Source organism: Maniola hyperantus, chromosome 18 (assembly GCF_902806685.2).
Source record: "Maniola hyperantus chromosome 18, iAphHyp1.2, whole genome shotgun sequence".
Lineage (NCBI taxonomy): Eukaryota > Metazoa > Arthropoda > Insecta > Lepidoptera > Nymphalidae > Maniola > Maniola hyperantus.
In genome coordinates, this window is record NC_048553.1 from 2,764,684 (window position 1) to 2,780,793 (window position 16,110).

At 34.8% G+C, this 16,110-nt stretch overlaps 1 protein-coding gene across 6 annotated transcripts in view; it reads left to right on the top strand.

Moving 5' to 3' along the window:
• The first annotated feature begins 6,862 nt into the window (after positions 1-6,862).
• Positions 6,863-16,110, top strand: part of pxb — a 251,761-nt gene continuing 242,513 nt past the window's right edge. For 2 of the 6 annotated variants that reach the window (XM_069504612.1, XM_034977871.2), the window contains exons 1-2: positions 6,863-7,183; positions 9,264-9,396. The gene's annotated coding sequence lies outside the window, so the exon portion shown is untranslated. Of the gene's footprint in view, positions 7,258-9,253; positions 9,401-16,110 lie in introns of all 6 variants that reach the window. The other 4 variants (XM_069504610.1, XM_069504611.1, XM_069504614.1 and 1 more) reach the window with 4 other exon arrangements.

Here is a 16,110-nt window from a genome sequence, read left to right on the forward strand (position 1 = left end):
ACAGCTAACCTAACTTTTCTCTTATAGTTCTATCTAAGTTAAAATATCGTTCAAAAGACAGTGGTGTAAACAATAGCACCTTATGATTGCAAAACCTCTGGGCGTGTACTGTTCTCATAAACATCGAGCTACCAACGCGGTGTGTATGAATGAAAGTTGTATGGGCTAAGTCGCAAGATTTAGTGGGAAGTACAGTAGGTACGATTCAAACCTCAATAGCTCAACCGGTAAAGGAGTGGACTGAAAACCGAAAGGTCGACGGTTTTGGGTGTCCGGGGTAGCAAGTCTCGCAACTTCACGCAGACGCATTTAAGTTTGAATGGTACTGTACAGCTTGTTGTTTCAGTGACATGTTTCAACAACAAGTTTCAGCAACAAGTTTCAGCAACAGGTTTTGTCAACATGTTTCAGCAACAATTTTTCGCAACAAGTTTCGTCAACAAGTTTCCGCAACAAGTTTTCCGCAACAAAACGGTAGGAGATGATGTAGCCTAAGGTGGAATGCGCCTGCCTAGAAGGTTCCCATTTACTCTTTTTTTGAGGGAAGCAAATCGCTTCGTTTGAGTCCGTACGAAGTCCTATGAAAATACGCTACCGCAACTAAGCCGCACTATAACGCATTCGTATTATACGCCTTTGCAAATCCGCAATGAACTGTCAACCGCACAGTCTCGGACTCGTTTGCGAGACAGCGCACGAGTTACGATAGCCGGTAGCCATTACACGCACAATGCAACATAACATTATTATATCCACCTGTTTTTTTTAAACTATATAGGCTTGCGCTTGACTGCAATCAAACCAAACAGTAGGAGATGATGCATTCTAAGGTGGAATGCGCCTGCCTAGAAGGTTCCTATTTACTCTTTTTTTGAGGGAAGCAAATCGCTTCGCTTGAGTCCATACGAAGTCTTGTGAAATACGCTACCGCAACTAAGCCGTTATAACGCATTCGTATTATACGCCTTTGCAAATCCGCAATGAACTGTCAACCGCACAGTCTCGGACTCGTTTGCGAGACAGCGCACGAGTTACGACGGCCGGTAGCCATTACGCGCACAATGCGTCATATAGAAGTCATTATAGTGCTTATAGTCGTATAGAAGTCATTATATTGCTTTTTGTTCTCGCTACTTAAAATATGCACGTGTAAATCATTTGAATTCAACTGTGTATTCTACAATAGCTGTTTTTCATCGAAGAAATGGTAATTTCATTTCTACCCAAGATTACGTATAATATAATAGTGCATTCAATATTAGCTGGCGTATTTCCACATAACTTCGAAAAGTTAATGCCAAAGAGATCGGGTATCTTAAGAAGATCCCTCCCCGCTCCATCGACAAAAAGAGGTAGAAACATTTGAAATTTTTTTTTTTTTTAATCTTACGTCAAAGTACCTATAAAGTCTAATTTTTCTTTATTTTCTTCGGAGTAGTGTTAGAAATCCCCCTTAAAAGTTAATAATTTATTAAACTTTAAAGGTGTCTGGCGGTGGGTTGCCATCATACTGTGGCTGGCAATGCATGACGTGATTTCTAATACTAATCTGAAGAAATTATAAATTATAATATAATTTTTACACATTACCTGTTATCTCCCAAAGCCACCATGATCCAAACATACATTCCTCCCAGTGTTGGGGACAATACGTAGAGAAACTTTCAGCTTTTATAAAATAAGGAAGGTCTGGCACGCGCTGGCTCTTTAATAAAGAAGATTACCATAATATTATAGATTTACCTTATAGATGTTAATATTATGAACACAATAAGATAGCAGTTGTAGATTTGCAAGCATTATCACGTCCCACACGTGGTTAACTTGAATAGAGCGCGTCCGCACCAACGGAAATTATCTGTGGGCGGAATCCGGGATTTATCGATGTGTATGGATGGGATGGGCTTATAATGGGCTCATAGTCGTTTTGCACTGGTTGTTCTGTTTCCAAAAACCCGGCCAAGTGCGAGTCAGGCTCGCGCAACGAGGGTTCCGTATTACAGTCGTATTTTTTCGACATTTTGCACGATAATTCAAAAACTATGATGCATAAAAATAAATAAAAATCTGTTTTAGAATGTACAGGTGAAGACCTTTCATATGATACCCCACTTGATATAGTTATCTTACTTATAAATTGAAAATATTAATTATTAAATCATAACCACAATTTAATTTTTTTTGTGGAATGTAACCACAAATTTACGGTTTTCCGATTTTTCCCCTAATGTCTGCTATAAGACCTACCTACCTGCCAAATTTCGTGATTCTAGGTCAACGGGAAGTACCCTGTAGGTTTCTTGACAGACAGACAACAAAGTGAACCTATAAGGGATTCCATTTTTCCTTTTGAGGTACGGAACCCTAAAAAAAGTTAATTTTTCTTCAAATCTCTTCAGACGAACTACCTGGCTCAGTGATGGGCGCTGTGGTCTGTCGGTGGATAAGTGCGGGGTACCAACAACATCGTGCCATATAATTAGAATATTAGATACGGTATGGCCACATGAGTAGATGGCAGTTTTCTGACGATTCTTGCTACATTATAAATTATTACAGCATGCGGCCATGGAGCATGCCTCAATGTCGCACTATGTTGCTCTGGCGTAAAACTGCCTTAACATAAGTTATGTTAATCCTTAACACGCCACATTCACATAATATACTCGTAATATGGTATGGAATAGGCGATAAATATTGTAAAAGACGTGCTAGCTAATAGGCTGCTCCACAAAATGCTATTAACAATAATAATATTATGTAGGTACCTAATATACATATAAGGGCTTTCACATACAATCATTTCAGTCCCTAATGAAACTTAAAAGAAAAGGTATAAAATATGTATTATGTATTTTGTTGAAAACATTGTTAATAGATGGAAGTATTCAAAACTAGGCAAGCTCTACGCTCTACAAAAACTAAAAAAAAAAAATCCGAATAACTTACTATTACAAAAAATAAAAAACAAAATAAATTTTTGAGAGTTAAGAAGCATTAGTGTGAACTAGAAAAAAGTTCATTAGTCAAGTCGTTTTCAATATCATTTGCAACTATTTTATAAGTATACCTACCTACTTAGGTGAGTAATTCTATAGTCTCATTATTCTGTATTTAAGATCAATAAAGCAAAACGAGCTTTTTAAAAAACTGGGTGATACCCGTGAATTCGTCCGCATGGATTTAGGTTTTTAAAAAATCCCGTGAGAACTCTTCGATTTTTCGGGATAAAAAGTTGCCTGTGTCAATTTTTGGGATGCAAGCTACATGTGTATAAAATTTCATGTAAATCGGTTGAACAGATAGGCCTTTAAGAACCCCGTAGAAACTTTTTGATTTTCCGGGATAAAAAGTAGCCTATGTCCGGCCCCGGAGTGTAAGCTAACTCTGTACCAAATTTTATTAAAATCGGTTAAACTGGCCATGAAAAGCTAGCAGACAGGCAGGCAGACAGAAAAACTTTCGCATTTACAATATTAGTATGGATAACTGGCACTACATGAAGAGAGGAAATTCTGTAAAATAAAGTTCCCAACTATGAAAGTAGCCTTCCCCAACTTTAAAAGCCAATACATTCAAGTCAGCACAAATCACTGGAATAAACTACTGAATATTGTTATTTAACACCTGTACTCATAGTTCAGAAGGGATTGTGCATGAAAAGAAAACTTTTCCCCCCTATTACGTGCAGCATAAGGTCCATAATAGTACAATGTAATGTGATTTTAAATTTAAATTTCACGAATACGGAATATGAAAAGGATATTCTTTGGTGGGAGCTAGTTTAAACTTTTCAAGAGCGGGCGTATAGCGTGCACTGCTTGTTAATGTAATAATAAGTACCTACATATGTTACGAGTAGGTATGCAGGGATTTTATTGGACCTTACGGTCATGTTATGATCAATAAATACGATCCACCTTACGAATTTTTAACAATTTTTACAAAAGTTCCTAAAACTGCGTAGACTTCCCAAAACTACTTTCTCATTACATACTTAGTTGCTTACTTCTTCAGAAATAATTAATATCTACTATTATGTATAGGTGCTTGATACCTCAATATTTCTAGCCCTTGGAGTAATAATATGTTTAGGGTCATAAAGAACAAACCCCTGCCTATTTAGGCATATCTAGGTCCATTTCAATTGCAAAAAATGTAATTATTTATGTCTGTCTGCTAGCTGTTCACGGCCCATCCATTTAAAACCAATTTTGATGAAAAGTACAAAATTAGCTTGTATTGCTTGTTGAAAACATAAGTCGATGGTCGAAAACAATTATTTAGGTGGGGTCAGTGGCGGATTTGCAGTCTTGACTGTCCTAGGCCCCAGGCCATGCAGTAAGTAGGTACCAGCCGCCCCTTTCTCAGGACTCATCATAATTTAATAGACTACATAATGAATGAATTTACTTTAATGCCAACATTTCTCAAAACATCAGTGAATTTTTGGTCACGATTGGCCGCCCCTAATATCTGGCGCCCTAGGCCCGGGTCTACCGGGCTTTAGGGCAAATCTACCACTAGGTGGGGTAATTGAATAGGCTACTTGACACTTTTTTAAAGTTGGTCTTAAATGGTTAATATTTGTCCTATTATATCAAAAAAATTAACACTATATTTTTTTGCGCCCTAAAAACCATAAAACTTTAATTTAAAGATATATTTTTCTTAGACAGGTGAAAACACTGTCGGCCATGTTTGGCCGATAGATTATCTGTGCTCTGACGTTATGCATTTGTAAACAACAGCATAACCTCCCAAAGTTAATAAACATGACTTCTATTATACTAGTTTACATGAAAAATATAGTAATTATCGTTATTGTATCATCCGAGAATGTAAAAAACGCATCGATAAAGACCACAGGAAAGTTGTGGATTAGAGTGCCCAGTGAAATAAATATACGTAACACGCGAAGACTTGCTTAAAGGGATCCTATATGACTAACGACTTCAACCCAAATTTATTTTTGCAAAGATCACTTTGTTGTAAGTCTTACTTAATAACTTATTCAATTTATAAAGAGAAAACGATAATTTTTTACGTTTACTATGAGTTTTTAGAAATATATAAAAACTAGCTTATGCTCGTGACTTCGCCCGCGTGGACTTCATAAATTTCAAACCTCCATTTAACCCACTCAGAGGTGGAATTTCAAAAAATCCTTTCCTAGTGGATACCTTCTCTTTACCTACAAAGAACACACTCACCAAATTTCATGTATCTAGGACCAGCTGTTTAGATGTTTAGGCTGTGCGTTGATATATAAGTTAGTCAGGACTCTAAATTTTATATATATGGATACTACGTTAGTCCCCGCGTCACATCGGGATGACATTTCTTTGTTTACATATTTAATGACGTCACATCATGACTGACAGCGTTTTCTGCGTTTCAAATAAAAATAAAAACTGTATTTTTTTAAATTGGATTTATATATCCATCCTGCGTTTTTAATAATTGTTATTGATATATTTCGTTGTCTTAAGCAAAATACTATAATAAATAATCATTTATTGGACGAAATTAGATATGAGTCAAATAGCCTATTGTGTCAAATTAATTTGAAAGGCGGGTAATATCCAGTTAATTTGTTGGAGAGCGATGACAAATGGATGAAAATTAGATAATTCAGTATCGCCAATTGACACACAATTGACACAAATTTGATGACAAGCAATCTCTCTAGCGCTCTAGCGGGTGTTTGAAAGTAAATTGAATTACCCCGTGGTATATTGTTCAGCTTCAATATAAAAGTGGAACAATTAATTGTTTTTCAAACTGAAGGGAAGTCGAATGGACATACATACCTACATAATGTGTGATAGACGGAATGACAGACAGACAGACACTGAGATATTTATATATTATTCCATAAATGATATATTTTTAACTTTACAGTCATGATCACCATCTTCAACCGATAGACGTCCACAGCTGGACATAATATTATGTATTGCCTCCTGCAATTTTTTTGATGTCGTCTGTCCATTCGTCTTTCTTGTCAGTACACAGAACACTAAAATTATAATGTAGGTAAGTACCTAATGAAGAATTATACCAGTTCAGTAAAACAAATAATAAATGATTTAGTACAGCACAATTTTTTAGCATTTTTAAAATTTAGTAATACATGAAATGGGAAAAGATGTACGTAGGTATGGAAATTGGGCAATCAAGAGAAATGTTGGGTTGGGTTTGAGCAAATAGAGAGATTAAAAGCTATGGCAAGGGATAGACAAAATGGAGAAAGCATCGCTGACTAGAGCTGATATTCTTAGGATAGAAAAGATAAAGAAGTACAATTTGAAACCACAATAACGAGTCTTATCAACATTAATTGTTTAGTAAAAAGCTTGGAATACCTTACTGATAGCTTAAGAGAAAATTTACTTAGAAAACTCTATAGATTAATCCCATATTGCTTTGAGAATTTTCCGAAATAAGTAGCTATTTCTGATTCCTTGCGAGAATAATAAACTGTTCCACGTATTTCATACGCTTTCTATTACTCCTCTATCTAAGTAAGAAAAGTCCCTCTACGTCAACGTCCGGAAGATAAATGGCTTAGATACCTTTGCCTTTTGCTTCTGTTGAAAATTTTTACGCCCTCAAGCGACACCTTTACTGCGTTTCGCAAACAAATGCACTCTATCTCCAACCTGTGCAGACGGAACCCCTATCCTCGATGCAGTTTCCCACCCTACCTGCGCAACCGTCTCGCTCATCCCAGAAACATCCTTCATCCATTTCATTCACACTTCAAAATTACATTCGGCCATTTTCGTTTATACTCGAATGCAATAGCCGGTGTGGCCCGCAGCTAAACATTTTCAGCCAGTCGTTTTCCGACCGCCAGAGGAACCGCGTCGCTGCCGGTCGCCTCTCCCGCGCTCGAAACATCGCAACTGATGCGTCGTCGGCTTATTTGCATAGGGATGTTTATTCCCAGATAGTGTGCCCTAAAAACCTGACTCATATCACAACGGATTGCTAACAGTGCTGTGAGATACTCGAGTACTCAAGTGTTTCGGACAGAGGTGTTTGGAATATAAAATTCCGTAAAAGTGCTGCGGTTTGTTGGTCCTTCGTTTGGAAAAAGTGGTTTTCATATGAAACGGATGTGGCTACGATGAGATTTGTTTGATTCAATCAAAGATAAACATACATCAGTCGAACGGTAATATTAGAACGATGTTGCCGACATTGTTGACGTCTGACAACGTTTAATGGATCGGGAGGGAACTGACAAATGTAACTTTAGAACGGAAACGTGAAATGATTTAGTTTTAGCCGAGTATTATGACTTTGTGATACATTTAGTTAATGTGGAATACGATATTAGCCGGGAAATGGCTTTTGCTTTCATTAAACTTTAGTATGTAGAGAATTTGATTTAAATGCTAATAGAAATTAGAATCCAATAAGAAGTAAATTGTATTTTGTGTCTACTAACGTAGACCACAAAAAATGAATGGTTTTAAGACACGTCACGACTAATACCGCGTCAAAAGCAGACTATTCTAAGTAGAGCTAGCAAAAAATTTAATAGTTAGGTACTCTTTTCAGTTAATATAGGAATAGAGTAGACACAAGGTCTAGATGAAAAAGCTCTAATAAGAGTAAAATAAAAAGAAGCCTAGTGATACAGTTTCAGAAATGGAAAAAAGTCTTCAATTTTTTTTTAAGAGAGAGTCATTAAAGAAAGTTCTAGATCAAGAGTGAAATAAAAACATTCCTAGTGATAGAGTTTCATAAATTAAATAATCTCCAATAAAGAAAATTATGAAGAGTCATTACAAAAACTCTAGAATGAGAGTGAAATTAAAGAATCTTAGTGATAGAGTGAAATAGGTTAGGTTTCCTAAATAAAAAAGTTTCCAATAAAAAAAATCCAGAGTCATTATAAAACTCTAGAATAAGAATGAAATAAAAACAATCCTAGTGATAGAGTTTCATAAGCGAAAAAAGTCTCCAATAAATAAAATAGGGAGAGTCATTAATCTAATGGGACCTGTACAATAGACCATTGTTCGCAATTAAACGACACAATTTTTATCGCTTCCAACAAAATAATATCCGGGGTATGAACAATAAAGTCAATGTTTACAAAAATCAATTAACGGAAGAGCACAGACAATATCAATTGAACTTTCGTAACGGTTATTGGTTAATGATCCGTTGCGGTCAGCTCATTAGTTTTGTGTAGTGTTTTATCATCACTACTTTCATAGTTAACCAACAGAGTTTTAAATTTCACTGTGCATTGGGTTTAGTTAGACCGTGAAGCAATAGACCTCCAAATGCCAATAAACCATCTCCATCTGATGATTATAGAAGTAGATAAATTTAAGTCAATGTACATAAATTTTTTGCTATTGTAAGTAGGTTCAAAAGAAAACTAAATGATATAAGTTCCGCAAATTGCTATTGCGCTGGAATCATGCCTCATTAACATCGAAATGACATCATTTTGACGTCAGCCGAAATAGTCTTCAGTCTAATGATGACGTCACTAAAATGACGGCCACGCGAATTAGCAATTTGCGGGACTTGTAAACACAGATGTCAAAAAACCACCTCCACTTGATGACTATAAAGACACAATACATTTTTATAAAAATATACTTACATAAACTACCCATCTATCTCTTTTGCTAATTATTATTATAAATTTAGAGTCGAGTGATATAAAATTACCTAGCGATATTATTGGAAGTCAGTATCAAAGTAGATCCAGAACAAATTAAATTCAGAGCCTCAATAGCTCAACCGGTATAGGAGTGGACTGAAAACCGAAAGGTCGACGGTTCAAACCCCGCCCATTGCACTATTGTCGTACCTACTCCTAGCACAAGCCTGACGCTTAATTGGAGAGGAAAGGGGAATATTAGTCATTAAACATGGCTAATATTCTTTAAAAAAAATATGAATGATAAAAACGTGATTGGTGACCTGGTACACCCAGTCAAATAGTATCCTAATTGCAGTATTTTGCATGGACTTTAAATATTCATATCAAATCAAATTTATTACGCTTTGTGTATAAATAACAAATATATAATTAGACCCGAACACAATCCACAATGTGCAAAAGTGCATCTAATCAGTGGTCATTTTGAAAAATTACGGACATACATAGCTACTCTAGTAACATTACGATAACTCGCTGGAATTGTGTATCAAAATGTTCTCATTCAACCCACGCACCGTGGGACCAGCAAACCGGCGGCATTAGATACAAATTTAGCTTTTTACAGTAACAATAAAGAAGACAATAATTGAATTAGCGGAGTTTTTGTTGTAACTGAAACCGAAAGTGCTCAAGATAAAGTGAGTGATACAAAGTTGAGAACAGCATAATTTCCTGCCGTGGAGATAATAAGCTGCGAAGTAAGTTTAACAATTTTTTTTCCTAAAGTCGCGTCTACACCAATAAAAGTTTGCGTTTCGCGTTGTTTTCGACGTAAATTATCTTGTGGAGGTACAAATCCTTAGTGTAGATGACGTCTTTACATAGAAAAAAATTCGGCATTTTTTTTGGTGTGGACGCGACTAAGGTGCTATTTTCTTTATTCCGTTTATGTAAATTTTCCTTCAATTCGTTTATAAGAGATTGTTGAAAGAAAATTTTCTTATTTAGCTAAAGTCACGTTTTGCGACATCGTTTTCTATTGTACGCTGTTTGAATTTTTAGAATTTTCTTAATTATTGCGTTACATTTTTGTACTTTTCGATTTTCGATAGAAGAACAGTTTTTTACGCAGTAACCTTTCTTTTACTCATTAAGTGACTTGAACTTACATTGTGGTAACATCTAAAGACTAATAAAATTAATTTAAATAGGTATATTACATAATAACTATTGAAAGTGCAGTGACTTCTCCTAATTCATTTTCATAATTGAATACATTTATAATGCTTTTTTTTAAAGAGATAACGAGCAAACGAGCAGGTGCGTCACCTGATGTTAAGTGATTACCACCGCCCATGAACATTTGCAGCACCAGAGGAACTGCCGATGCGTTGCCGTCCTTTCAGGAATTTGTTGGTCCGCCCCTTGAATAAACCCATGTTTATAATTACTTAAAAAGACATCTAAGTAGATATTTTTTAATAATTTTACCTATTTTTTTATAACAGATACCAGTGTATACCACCAGAAACTAGCTGCACTATCTAGTTTACTTTTTATTGATATAAAGACTTAACTTCTTCCAATTTCAATATCATATTTTGGCTTTTCGGATAGCATTTACCAAACAAATTCCCAAAGGATTAACTTTCTCATAAAACGATCTCTAATATTACCTACGTCTGTCTTTCATAAATTCCGACCATCTTCAGTATTCAAACGGTCTACAAATATTATTTTATCTACACCGATATTATAAAGAAGCCCCACATACCAAGTACATAAATCATTTCGAACATCCACTTGCTTTTCAACTTGACTCTCCACTAAATATGTAGGCAGAGGCCGATGCTTACATACTCGTCTTGCATTCTTTTACTGACAAATGACTCGTTTGTAGTTTCTATATATACGTTTGAAATGGGAATTGTTTTCTAAATACATTTTCTACTGCTTTAATTTTTTTAGAAAAAAGTTTTGTTGATATATTATTGCATATTAATATTATATTCGATTCACTTTTCATCACGATTTCTTGTCTGGTTGTAAGTTTAGTAGGTACGCTCCCAATAAAGAAAATCTCCTGGATAATCGACATTCATAACTTTAAAGCTAATTTCAATGTAGTATCTAGGATAAGAATAGATAATAAAGATTTATGTATTTAATAAATTTTATGCTAAATTAAACAAATAAGTAAAAAAATAATTATTAAAGTCTAAGCAGAATCAAACTGAGAACTGAGGTAATTGTTTTTAATTAGGTAAACTTAACTTAATAACATTAAAGGCTCCTAATTTGCCCTATAATAAAACTTAATAATATAAAAATCTACAAAGAATATTATAAAAGGACAAAAAGTATTTGTATATTTAAGTACTTATTTTAAAATAATAATATATTTAAAACACTCGTCATAAAACCATTGAACCATAAATAATGAGGCAGCCATCTTGAAATGAAACATCGCGAAGAGAATCAAGTTGAAAAAAAAATGTGGTCGTATCGGCTTCTTTTCATTAAAGAACATTAGAGTTTCGAGGATGAAAAATGAAAAATAAATAAAGGAGGCCCACAATGTAGGCTTCTGAGGGAGCTCGGAGGGCATTGCTTTTATTTAAAGAATTTTTGTGTAGACAATTTTTCAAGACACTGGCAGGGCTGTCCGGTATGATTTATTTTTATCGGTTCGGAGAGAATGCCGTTTAGTTGATATTTTTTTACACACAAAAACGTACTGCGTTTTGTTAAACGAGAATCTGTTTATTATGTAAACAACTAGATGTATCTACCTTGTGTCTATTAATAAACAGTAAGTACTTACTAGAAACATAATAACAAGAAATAACAAGTTTTTACTATTATTTGCAACTAAGGACACTTTGCTTCCAACGGGATTTTATATATTTTTTATATATAGACGTACAACGATCTAGTAAGAATGCTTAGAGTTGTATTATGATCTAGTTATGTTCATACTACTTTATTAAGATGCTAAAATCTGATTTGTACAACTATGTACTCCTATCTTTTTGAAGATTTTAAGATAATAGGCATATAAAGATAATATTTCATGTTACACTGCATTATCCCTTTATATTGATTATTAATAAATAAAGTACGTTATAAATTATAAAGAATTTAAGTTGATAAGACGTATAACTGGACTTTTTTGTTACAAGTTAATTTCAGAGCAGCTAAGTGAATTTTATCTTTAGATTTACATTTTTGTTCATAGTGTACGTGAAACAGATCAGATCAGATATTTATTGAGAAACTAATAAATATTGAACTCCCAAGAAATCGATACAATTCTAATTAGATAGTGCACTTTAACGAGAAAAATATTCAAATTCATACTGAAACTGGAGATAAAATGACAGTTCCAAAAGGAATCGTTACCTTATACAAACAATCTGGTATTAGATTACCAAACAAGGCTTGTTGTTTCCAATATAGACTTCTCCAGCCAATAATAACTCACGTATTTCAGTATCGGATTTGAACTCTGTCCGAAGTGAAGTAATCAGATATCTTACCAAGTTCGAATAGTTATAAGCCGGTAAGGGTGATCGCACATTACTTAGTTGAAATCTAAGACCACTGCTTGTAATTTAGATGAAGAATAATCATTTTAAACTAATCTCAAGATCTCATTAAGACCTGAGGTGATCATAATAATCAATCTTCTAAATTAGTTTCATATTCCACTATATTTCACGGATCAAGGCAGCGTTTGTGATTTAGATGCTGCCTCAACCCGAGGCATGTGGCAAATTTCAGTGAGTCCTATTTAGCGGGTAGGTATTTTGCCGTACTTAATCAAAGGAACCTCAATCCAACTGTGCGTCTAGTGAATATAGAAGAGCAGACAAATACTGATTTTGAAGAGCCTCATAATGCCTCAAATCGAGGCTACTCAAATAAATACAAAGCTTCACTCACTTTTTCTCCTGTTCTGTGTTATAAAATGGTGGTAAATTGACTCAACTAGCCTACAGATCTATATCGTCCGAGCAGAAACAAATTTTTCTTTGAATGTTAGTATTTTATGGCATGGACATATTCAGGCGGCATTATATTAGGTTTTTGTATTACATGAGCCTATATAGCTAGAAGTTTTATTAGTTAAGTGCTAGTCTAGACAGTGTGGCTCGTAGTCTTGGTCTTGTAAGTGAGCGAACACCCTTAATGTTATTCAAAACGTGTCTCCACATTTATCCTAAGTGAAAGATCTAGCACGACTCCACAAACTAACTCCATATAAATCTCAAAGTATTTCAACTCGGTAATGGCTGAAACGAATCTCATTGGGATGCTGTAAGACACTCGGGATGCAAGTCTCTGCAAAATGTTTACTATTTCTTTGCATAAATTCTATCGCAGCTTATCAAATGGCTTTGCAACGATTGTTAATGTCCGTACTAAATTGAAAGGAATTTTCTCAACGAGACTGTTATTATGTTCTACGAAATTCTAATCGGAATGCAACATCTCGGTCTCAAGATTTCTGTTTTTGTTGATTTACCTTAAACTAAGAGCTAAAACTGAACTAAATAAAACCTTGGATTTTTATCTCAATTCCATAACACGTGGAATTATATTTATGTACACGCATTGGCTATTTAAAAATTGTGCAGAAAGAAATTCTTGGGCTTGATACGAATTGAACGAGATAGGGATGAAAAAATCAAGCGATGCAGTAGGCAAGTACTAGCTTACCCTAATTGACCTAATTATTTTAACGAGGGCAATTCTAATTTCAAAAGGCCTTTCCTAGCCTTTTCAAATCCACATGTAATTTATACTTCGTAATCTAAATAGTTAATAGGAATCTTAATAATTTTTTTAAACTTAGTTTTTTAAATCTTTTCCTTAATGTCGGTTTTTTTAAAGCTTCTACCTACGTTTAAAAGCTTCTAATTATATCGTCTCAAAATTATTTCCTGTTCTAGGTGTTTCGTCTCCAGCCCCATACACGACCACACGTAGATTTTCTTTTTCTGTTAAACTATCATCTCTATGGTCTTTATTTTAAGAATCATTATTGTTCAAAGTTTGTTTCATAGTTGCTCGATAAAGGCGACATTTGCCATCGCCTGTTTGAATAGATAATGCCTTGTCCGGAGATAATGATGCTGAGACTGGTCGAGGACTATTTCCCTCATTAGGCCGATCCAGCGGTTAATGGTTTGGCGAAAGGGTTTGATAAATTAATTACTTTGTTCACTACTTTGTATCGGACGAAATAGATAAAATTCAAAATACTTCTATAACCGAACGGAAGTATTTTTTAATGTATTTTTTATAATTATTAATATAAAAACCATTATATAGAAATGTCAGTACCTACGCTACATGCAAAGATCTGGCAAGGCCAAAAATTGATCCGTGGAAATTATGACTAAGTATCCCGTTCAAAAGTGGTACCAAATTACTTACGAGCTACCACAAAATGTTGTAAATTATGTAATAGAGTCGCTGAAGATTAAGCTTTTCCAGGCAACCTTAATTAAGAAAGAAAAATACTTCACACTACTACCACTACTTGATAGAACTTGTGATATTATACAGGGCTTAAAATAACGTAGTCTAGAATTTCAAAGTAAAATTTTGAATTTTTCAATATAATTTAAGGAGTAAACAGTGTCCCCTTATGACTTATGAATCTTAAAATCTTTGATTATATTATATAATAGCTAATAGCCTAATAACTGTTTTATTTGGGTAGTATGAAAGCAAGTTCATTATTTGGAAATAGTATTACGCAAATATAGTTCATAAGGAAAATAAAATTAGAGCTATAAAGGCGTGTACAGTTTTTAATTTGAAGTCTGGCTAGTGATTCCGAACGGTTGTTTATACACGCCCGGTTCAATCATGAAAACGTTTATTATTATCCAATGTTTAAGGTAAACTTGGTCTATTTTTAATTCTTTGATCTTCCACTAGGGAATGGCACGATAAAGCGTTATTAAATTCCGTTGGCTACAAACGATTACAGATACCGCCATGAGTTCGTTTTGAACATCGAAAATAGTGTTTTGGAATATATAAACAGCCGTTTTAATGGATGTTTGGATAAAAATCAATACTTAATCATCATAGTCATGATCAACTCGTACCACCGGCCCACTACTAAGCACGGATCTGCTCTCAGTATTAGAAGGGTTTCGGTCATAGTCTGCCAGTATGAATTGGCAGACTTCATACACCTTTGAGAACGCTATGGGGAACCCTTAGGCGTGCAGGTTTCCTCTCGATGTTTCCTTCACCGTTAAAGGCATCGATCGTCGATTTTAAAAACATTTTCATATTTCTAAAAGAGTTTTTTTGCAAAAATAACTTCAATTTAAAATCATATTTTGTGATAGATATAATTATGTACCTTTGAATAATGAAATTACAAAAAAGTAAAATAGGTACCTACACCTTTAGATCGTCCAAGACCTACACTTACCTACAGTTCTTGCATTTCACGAAGGCGAGTGGCTCATGCTTGTGTTTAAGTCGTATCGGTAGGTATACGTAAGGTACCTACACTAAATGTGTGCGTTTGACAGCGCTTGCTCGCGACTGATTGGTCCGACATGCACGCACACTTACGCACAGTGGCGTGCAGCTCATAGAGGCATAAACGCACTGCTTACCCTCATTGTAATAAATCAATGCTTATTTTTCATTTTACCTGCCGTGCTGCCTAAGTTCATACCTAAATGCATACCCTGGCTTGAACTCCTGTGCACGCCACTGCTTACGCAATGACTATCTAAACGACGTTACCACAAGTAAAGTTGACTAGCCTTCGTGAATTGCAAGAACTGTACTTACCTACTTAAAATAATGTTCCACGTTCGAGACAAGTGTCAAAGTACCGATTACAGCACTTAAACACTTGGCACGTTCCGAAAACTTGAAAAACTTTCGGCAGATACGTAAAATAACCCTACAATAATACTTTAGAAGTTGTCAACGATGTTATTCTACAAGTAGCTCGAGCTTGTTCATCCGAATAGTTAAACTTCCGTTTACAAAAACAGACCATGCGTGTGTTTTATCGGACAAAATATTGAATGGAATTTGTAAAAATAAGCGCCTCACTACATTTTTTTAAAATTTATTTGTACCAAAAACATTTACAGTAAGTAAAGAGAGTAAAAGTGGACAGGGTAGCACTGATCTCAATTAGAGATCTCTACCAGTGACCCTGTAATTAAAGTTAATTAATTAGTACCTAATTAAAGTTTTATAGTAACAAATAACTTTGTCATGATTCTGATACAAAGAAAGCAAATAAGAAAAATATTATCTTCTTCTTGGATTTTTCATAAAATCAATTCCTACTTACTTTTTTTTTAGATATAGCGATTTATCTTTTAATAGAGATAGCGAGCAAACGTGCAGGCGGGTCACCTGATGTTAAGTGGTAATCGCTACCCATGAACAATTTGCAGCACCAGAGGAACCGCCGC